At 49.1% G+C, this 7,096-nt stretch overlaps 1 non-coding gene across 1 annotated transcript; it reads right to left on the reverse strand.

Annotated features, from left to right (window-relative positions):
- Positions 1 to 4,966: 4,966 nt before the first annotated feature.
- LOC121877982 lies at positions 4,967 to 6,837 on the reverse strand. The gene has a single exon (XR_006091074.1). It is a non-coding gene; the product is annotated as a small subunit ribosomal RNA (ribosomal RNA).
- Between the last annotated feature and the right edge of the window lie 259 nt (positions 6,838 to 7,096).

Here is a 7,096-nt window from a genome sequence, read left to right on the forward strand (position 1 = left end):
CTCCACCAACAGCCTGCAGTGAACTGCCAAGTCCTCTCTCCTGAACCCAACATAAAATATGATCAGCAATGACCTCTGCATGTTTCTTCCCTTCTGCTTCAGTTTCGGGAGCAAAGTGAAACAAAAACCGACCACCAGGCTCAGAACAGACAGAGTAGTGTTCTTCTTTGATGAGACCTGGAAACTTTCTGTTCACTCCCTCTACTTCTAGCAAAACTTTTGTGTCATCTATTCTTCCATCAAACAAAAGACAGGAGAGCCCTCCCTCGCTTAAATCTTTTTCATGCTGATCAGATATTTCCTTCATTATTTTTTCTTGTGCTCTTCTAATTTTATTATGATCTATCACCAAAGATACATCCTCTCGGCTGATGGGGCCTGCATCTATCCAAGCGGCAGTTGCAATTTCTGCAGCCTCACGAAGTCCAGCATGGTGGCGAATACTAGCTAAAGCAATGTTTGAAATATTTCTTGTGTTGTATTTCATTTTCTTTGGTAAAGGTTCAGATGGCTCTTTGGAACTATCATCTGATGTTGCTTCCTGTTCATCAGAAGAACTATCAAAGAAGTGATAAACATCTTGACACAGCTCTTCCTCTCTTTGGATGGCTTCTTCACTCTTCATTTTCTTCTTTGTTCCCTCTCTTGGATTTGTTCTCTCTTCTTGGCATTAGCAATCTGCTTCTTTGTTTCTGAATAATCTATTGAACCCATTTGCATACTTCCTTGGCCTTCTGCCTTTGTCCTCTGTGCCTTTATAAATTCAAGCTCTAAAACAGGGACCTTCTTTTCACGAGGACAACCACAATCAATGTGGGAATTATTTTCTCTCGTACCTGAGTGAGAACAGTTGGATTCAGAACATAATTGTATGGAGCACTTGCAGGTCAAAATGTCAAACAGAGTATCAAGTGTGTGCAGAAATTCATTTTTCCTGGCCAAGTTTCCTTTACCAAGTGATGTTTCAACTGCTTTGTGCCATAATTTCGTAAGTTTTAGCTCAATAGTTCGACACTGATAAATCACAGGTGGTTTGAATAGTGCATTAGCTTTTGTCCATTGATGCAGAAGAGGGACTATCATGTCATTTATGAGTTCTTTATCTGTATAGTTCCTTCTGTCCTTTGCATTTTTTTCTCGAAGGAGTAACCTAATCTTAGCATGTCTCTCACTGTTGGAAGTTCTGATACAGGAAGCTCCTTCCCTTTACCAACTAGCAGGCTCAAGTGGGTTGACAACTGACTTCTTGTCTTCAATTTTGACATCTTCACACTATCTGACAAATAGAAAAATATTTCAATGTTTCATAATTCAATTGTTGTTTCAAAAAATATCAATTTGTTTATCAAAAATGCTGTAACAGAAATAACATAATAATTTCTTAGAACAATGTTTTATACAATGATATAAGTAACTGCGACAATCAATATGCCCTACTTACAATAATTAAAATGTAGAATTCGTCTGGTAGAGTAGGTGCAAGTGCAATGAGAACAAACCACCGTCTATAATATCTAGAAGGAGAGTGAGCCGGGCGCCTTATCCTCACGCTTGGTACAAGTCAAAACAAGAATTAAACTGTCCCACACGGAGAGCCTGTTCATGTTCATGTTCTCACATGCATATTGTACACAAGCTATATAACCATAAAATACTCCATAATCCATATGCTTACATGAGATTAGTTAATATCAAGTGAATAATTCTAATCAAGTCTCATTAATTTGTTGAAATACTGATATTTGAAACTTTAAGATATAATTGATGTAGGTGAGGGTTATTTCAATTCATTTTTGTTTGCTAATCTCAAGTTTAGACATAAAGAGGCACAATATTTTGACTACCAAATTTGATTTTTAACATGTTGACAAAATTGACACACCCTAATACCTACCCCTTGCAGCCCGCTCAAGACCCAGTGTGGCGCACTTCGTGGGCTGCGCAGCCAATCCCCTCGCACCAAGGAACCGGTCGAGCTGATTCAGGCTCCTCTGCATCCCGAGCCTGGACTCAGAGACTATTACCAGGTCCTCCGCAAATCCTGTCACCGCCACCGACGTTACATCGTCCAGGCGGTATCCAACGGCAGGACCCAGGGACTCCAGGTACTCATCCACCACGGCAGAGAAAAGGAAGGGTGACAATGGACATCCCTGCTTCACTCCTCTGGTCATGGGGATGGGGTCTGACTCCCCGCCGGGAACGCAAATGCTTGTCCCTACGTGGCTGTAAAGATCCTTCACAACATAGTTACTCCCGCCGTTTACCCGCGCTTGGTTGAATTTCTTCACTTTGACATTCAGAGCACTGGGCAGAAATCACATTGCGTCAACATCCATCAAAGACCATCGCAATGCTTTGTTTTAATTAGACAACCGGATTCCCCTGGTCCGTGCCAGTTCTGAGTTGATCGCTGGGCGCCAGCCGAAGTGGGATTGTAGCGAACCGAACGGCCCCGCCTCCCCCCCCGCACCTCTTACTAAAAGAGCTTTGGAGGGACGGCGAACACCGCCCGAGAACACGCCCACGCAGCCTAGCGCGTTCCACGGAAGTGGCCGCTTTCAAGCTTGACTTAGACGGTAGGGGACGGCGTGCTGGACCCTCTGAAACGCAACACCCCTCGTGCCCGAAGACATCGAGGTTATGCGCTGGGCTTTTCCCAGTTCAGTCGCCCTTACTAAGGGAATCCCTGTTGGTTTCTTTTCCTCCTCTTATTAATATGCTTAAATTTGGCGGGTAGCTCTCTCCTACTACGAGGTCGATCGTGGTCTCATCATCCTTAGGGGGAACATGTTCCCCAACCACGAAGCGGAAGGCGCTCTGCCACCGACTTTCTTCACCACCGACATTACCACGTGCTGCTGCAAAAGACATACACAGGAAGGTTTGAGGGGCTTGTCGCGGGGGTACCAAGCGGCCATGGCGCCGGTACTCCCTCCCCTGACTCCGTTCCTTCTTATTCTTAAGACTGAGAGAGAGTAAGGAAGGTTTGAGGGGCTTGTCGCGAGGGTACCAGCGGCCATGGCGCCGGTACTCCCACCCCTGACTCCGTTCCTTCTTATTCTTAAGACAGAGAGAGAGAGAGAGAGAGGAAGGTTTGAGGGGCTTGTCGCGGGGGTACCAGCGGCCATGGCGCCGGTACTCCCATCCCTAACTCCGTTCCTTCTTATTCTTCTGCTTCTTAAGACAGAGAGAGAGAGATAAAGGAAGGTTTGAGAGGCTTGTCTCGGGGGTACCAGCGGCCATGGCGCCGGCACTCCCACCCCTGACTCCGTTCCTTCTTATTCTTCTTCTTCTGACAGAGAGAGGAAGGTTTGAGGGGCTTGTCGCGGGGGTACCAGCGGCCATGGCGCCGGCACTCCCACCCCTGACTCCGTTCCTTCTCATTCTCAACGAGCAGCTTAGGTGCTCGGCCCTCTCAGCAACATCAATAGTGGTAAATAGCCAATAGGAAAAGTGTTCCAGCAGAACATCTCTCGCAGAGTCATATACACAGTTTTAATGCATATACGCTCGTGTTCCGCCCTTACTCGGCCACACCTTTGCCGCTTAAACTTTGACCTCTTTCCCCGTTCCCGCATGCCACAGCGGTGGCACTTGTTTATCCGAGAAAGAGAGCGAGAGTCGCAGTATTAATTGGCGTGAGCGGCCTTTCCGGCTGCAGAACTAGTGCTCTATTCCGGCGAGCGCCGTTATGAGGCGCAACACCGTCTTTAACGCGTTTAGAGAGAACTCCCCCTGCCTCCCTCCCAGGCCTGTCATGAGACAGACGTGGACTCGTGGCGAACTCTCAAAGATAACGCTCACACCGCGTCTGACCGTGGGAGAGGGTGGAGGAGCGCGTGAGGAAGAGCACGGCGTCACCCAAACATTCTCAATCTCCCATAAATTATCTATCTCTACTTGCTACATGGCAGACTGCGGGCCCAGGCACTCATGTTGGGTTTCCTTATTTTGTACCAGCACTCTTTTCCGGGGTGACGGGCAAAATTTCCTTTGACTTACTTAAAAGATATCCGACCCGGTTTCGTTTCCTCTTCGTGGGATGGAGTGCTTCTTCTCCGAGAGAGAAGGAGGAGGACGTGTGCCTCTTAGAACATGTGCAGCATCAGCCATGAGCGGCCGACGGCCATTCGTGTCTCTGTGGACAGCAGGCAAAAGAGCGCCTCCAGTTATTTGCGAGGGCGACAACTGTCGTCGGGACGGGACACACACATGTGTGTGTGCCCGGCTTTGTTGTGGTTGAATGTGGGTGCGCCAAGTCCATGGACTTGCTAGTGATAGGCTTGTTTTTAAGGGCACGCTTCGCTGAAGCCTTGAACGATTAAACAAAATGAGCTCGGTTGGGTGCACCTCGTGTCAGGGGAGACAGTCCGGCGGACACCGGAGCTCGCAGCAACGATGGATGTATTTCCGACCCTCGTAGAGAGGGCGACGACAAGCTCATATGGCTGCCGCCATGCGCAATATACCCGTTCAACTTGTCGATGTATCCACAGTATTCTTTAAAATTTACATACCCGACCGCCAGTTGCTCTGATCTTCCATGCGACCCACGGTGAGTGATCCCCCGTTAAGAGTTGTGTATTTGCCATTTGGTCTTTTTGCGACGAACCATCACAGGTCGAGTCTCAATGAAAGGGTTTGACAGACATAGCCCAAGTTTGTGGTTTGGGTTTGGCCGGACGGCTTGTTGTTTTTTGACACTTGAATTTCACTCTTTTTGGGTCAAGAGGCTTATTCGCCGGTAGTAAGGAACGGACGGGCAGCCGTCCAAAGCCCCTTCCGTCCTCCTCCGGCCTTCGCTCTCTCGCCCGAGTGTGGTCCACCCACAGCGTGGTACCTATTTTTGGTGCGGGGGCCGGGATTGTCCTCTTTCGCTGCTGGAGTTGCCAGAGCAGAGCCCGAGACCGCCCAAATCAGGAGAGTAGTAGTTTTAAGAGCGCCCCGTTCTCTTTCTCTCTGTTAATGATCCTTCCGCAGGTTCACCTACGGAAACCTTGTTACGACTTTTACTCCCTCTAAATGATCAAGTTTGGACATCTTTCCATCAGCTCGAGGCGACGACCCCAGAAAACCCTCTCGGGCAACGGGGCAGACAATCCAAGAGCGCCAGTCCGAAGGCCTTACTAAATCATTCAATCGGTAGTAGCGACGGGCGGTGTGTACAAAGGGCAGGGACGTAGTCAGCGCAAGCTGATGACTTGCACTTACTGGGAATTCCTCGTTCATGGGAAACAATTGCAAGCCCCAATCCCTATCAAGAAAGGCTTTGAATGGGTTACCCGCTCCTCTCGGAGGGGGAAAACTTGTTGATCCCTTCAGTGTAGCGCGCGTGCGGCCCAGAACATCTAAGGGCATCACAGACCTGTTATTGCTCAATCTCGTGCGGCTAGAATTGCGGCTTATCCCACCTCTAAGAAGAAGTTGCGAACTGGACACCATTTTCTGATCCGTCGGCTACTTAGTAGGCCAGAGTCTCGTTCGTTATCGGAATTAACCAGACAAATCGCTCCACCAACTAAGAACGGCCATGCACCACCACCCACCGAATCGAGAAAGAGCTCTCAATCTGTCAATCCTTCCGGTGTCTTGGCCTGGTGAGGTTTCCCGTGTTGAGTCAAATTAAGCCGCAGGCTCCACTCCTGGTGGTGCCCTTCCGTCAATTCCTTTAAGTTTCAGCTTTGCAACCATACTTCCCCCGGAACCCAAAGACTTTGGTTTCCCGGAAGCTGCCCGCCGGGTCATGGGAATAATGCCGGCGGATCGCTAGTTGGCATCGTTTATGGTTAGAACTAGGGCGGTATCTGATCGCCTTCGAACCTCTAACTTTCGTTCTTGATTAATGAAAACATCCTTGGCAAATGCTTTCGCAGTAGTTCGTCTAGCGACGGTCCAAGAATTTCACCTCTAGCGTCGCAATACGAATGCCCCCGCCTGTTCCGATTAGTCATTACCTCTGGTTCTGAAAACCAACAAAATAGAACCGAGGTCCTATTCTATTATTCCATGCATCCCCATTCGGGCCATTCAAATAGCCTGCTCTGAGCACTCTAATTTTTTCAAAGTAAACTCTCCGGCCACTCGGGACACTCGACAAAGAGCATCCCCGTGCGAGCCGGCGGGGCGGCTGTTCGGAGCGTGACAGTAAACACCGGGCGGTGCACCGTCAGTCCGGAACTGAGATCCAACTACGAGCTTCTTAACCGCAACAACTTTAATATACGCTATTGGAGCTGGAATTACCGCGGCTGCTGGCACCAGACTTGCCCTCCAATGGATACTCGTTAAAGGATTTAAAGTGTACTCATTCCGATTGGGAGGCCTCGGATGAGACTCACATCGTTATTTTTCGACACTACCTCCCCGTGCCGGGAGTGGGTAATTTGCGTGCCTGCTGCCTTCCTTAGATGTGGTAGCCGTTTCTCAGGCTCCCTCTCCGGAATCGAACCCTGATTCCCCGTTACCCGTTATAGCCATTGTAGGCGCATAACCTACAATCGAAAGCTGATAAGGCAGACACTTGAAAGAAGCGGCGCCGGTGAGGAGACCGTGCGCTCAGCCCGAAGTTATTCAGATTCACCACAGGTGGGTTACGGACCGGGGCCCGACCAGTTTTGAACTAATAAAAGCACTCTTCCCTTGCGGTCAGAGACCAATTGCATGTATTAGCTCTAGAATTGCCACAGTTATCCAAGTAAGTGGGTTTACAGAACCAATGAAACATAGCTCATTTAATGAGCCATTCGCGGTTTCGCCTTAAATCGGCTTGTACTTACATATGCATGGCTTAATCTTTGAGACAAGCATATGACTACTGGCAGGATCAACCAGGTAGCTGCTGCTGTTGGCGGCGCCTATCACGGCGGCCAAAATAGTGAGAGAGATTGAGAGAGAGGCAGAAGACATTGGGCGAGGGACCGCACGTTGGCCTTAGAGAAATAGCAAACCAGATGATCAGATCTAACTGCACCTTCTCTTGCTATCCTCGGCGCCGGCAGCGCCACCGTGTGTGCCAATCTCCTCCCTTATCCTCTCCTCTTCTCTTTGCCCCACCTCCAGCGAGGCAGCCGACATTGGGCGAGGGACCGCACGT

The sequence above is a fragment of the Homarus americanus genome, unplaced genomic scaffold (assembly GCF_018991925.1).
Source record: "Homarus americanus isolate GMGI-L3 unplaced genomic scaffold, GMGI_Hamer_2.0 scaffold32262, whole genome shotgun sequence".
NCBI lineage: Eukaryota > Metazoa > Arthropoda > Malacostraca > Decapoda > Nephropidae > Homarus > Homarus americanus.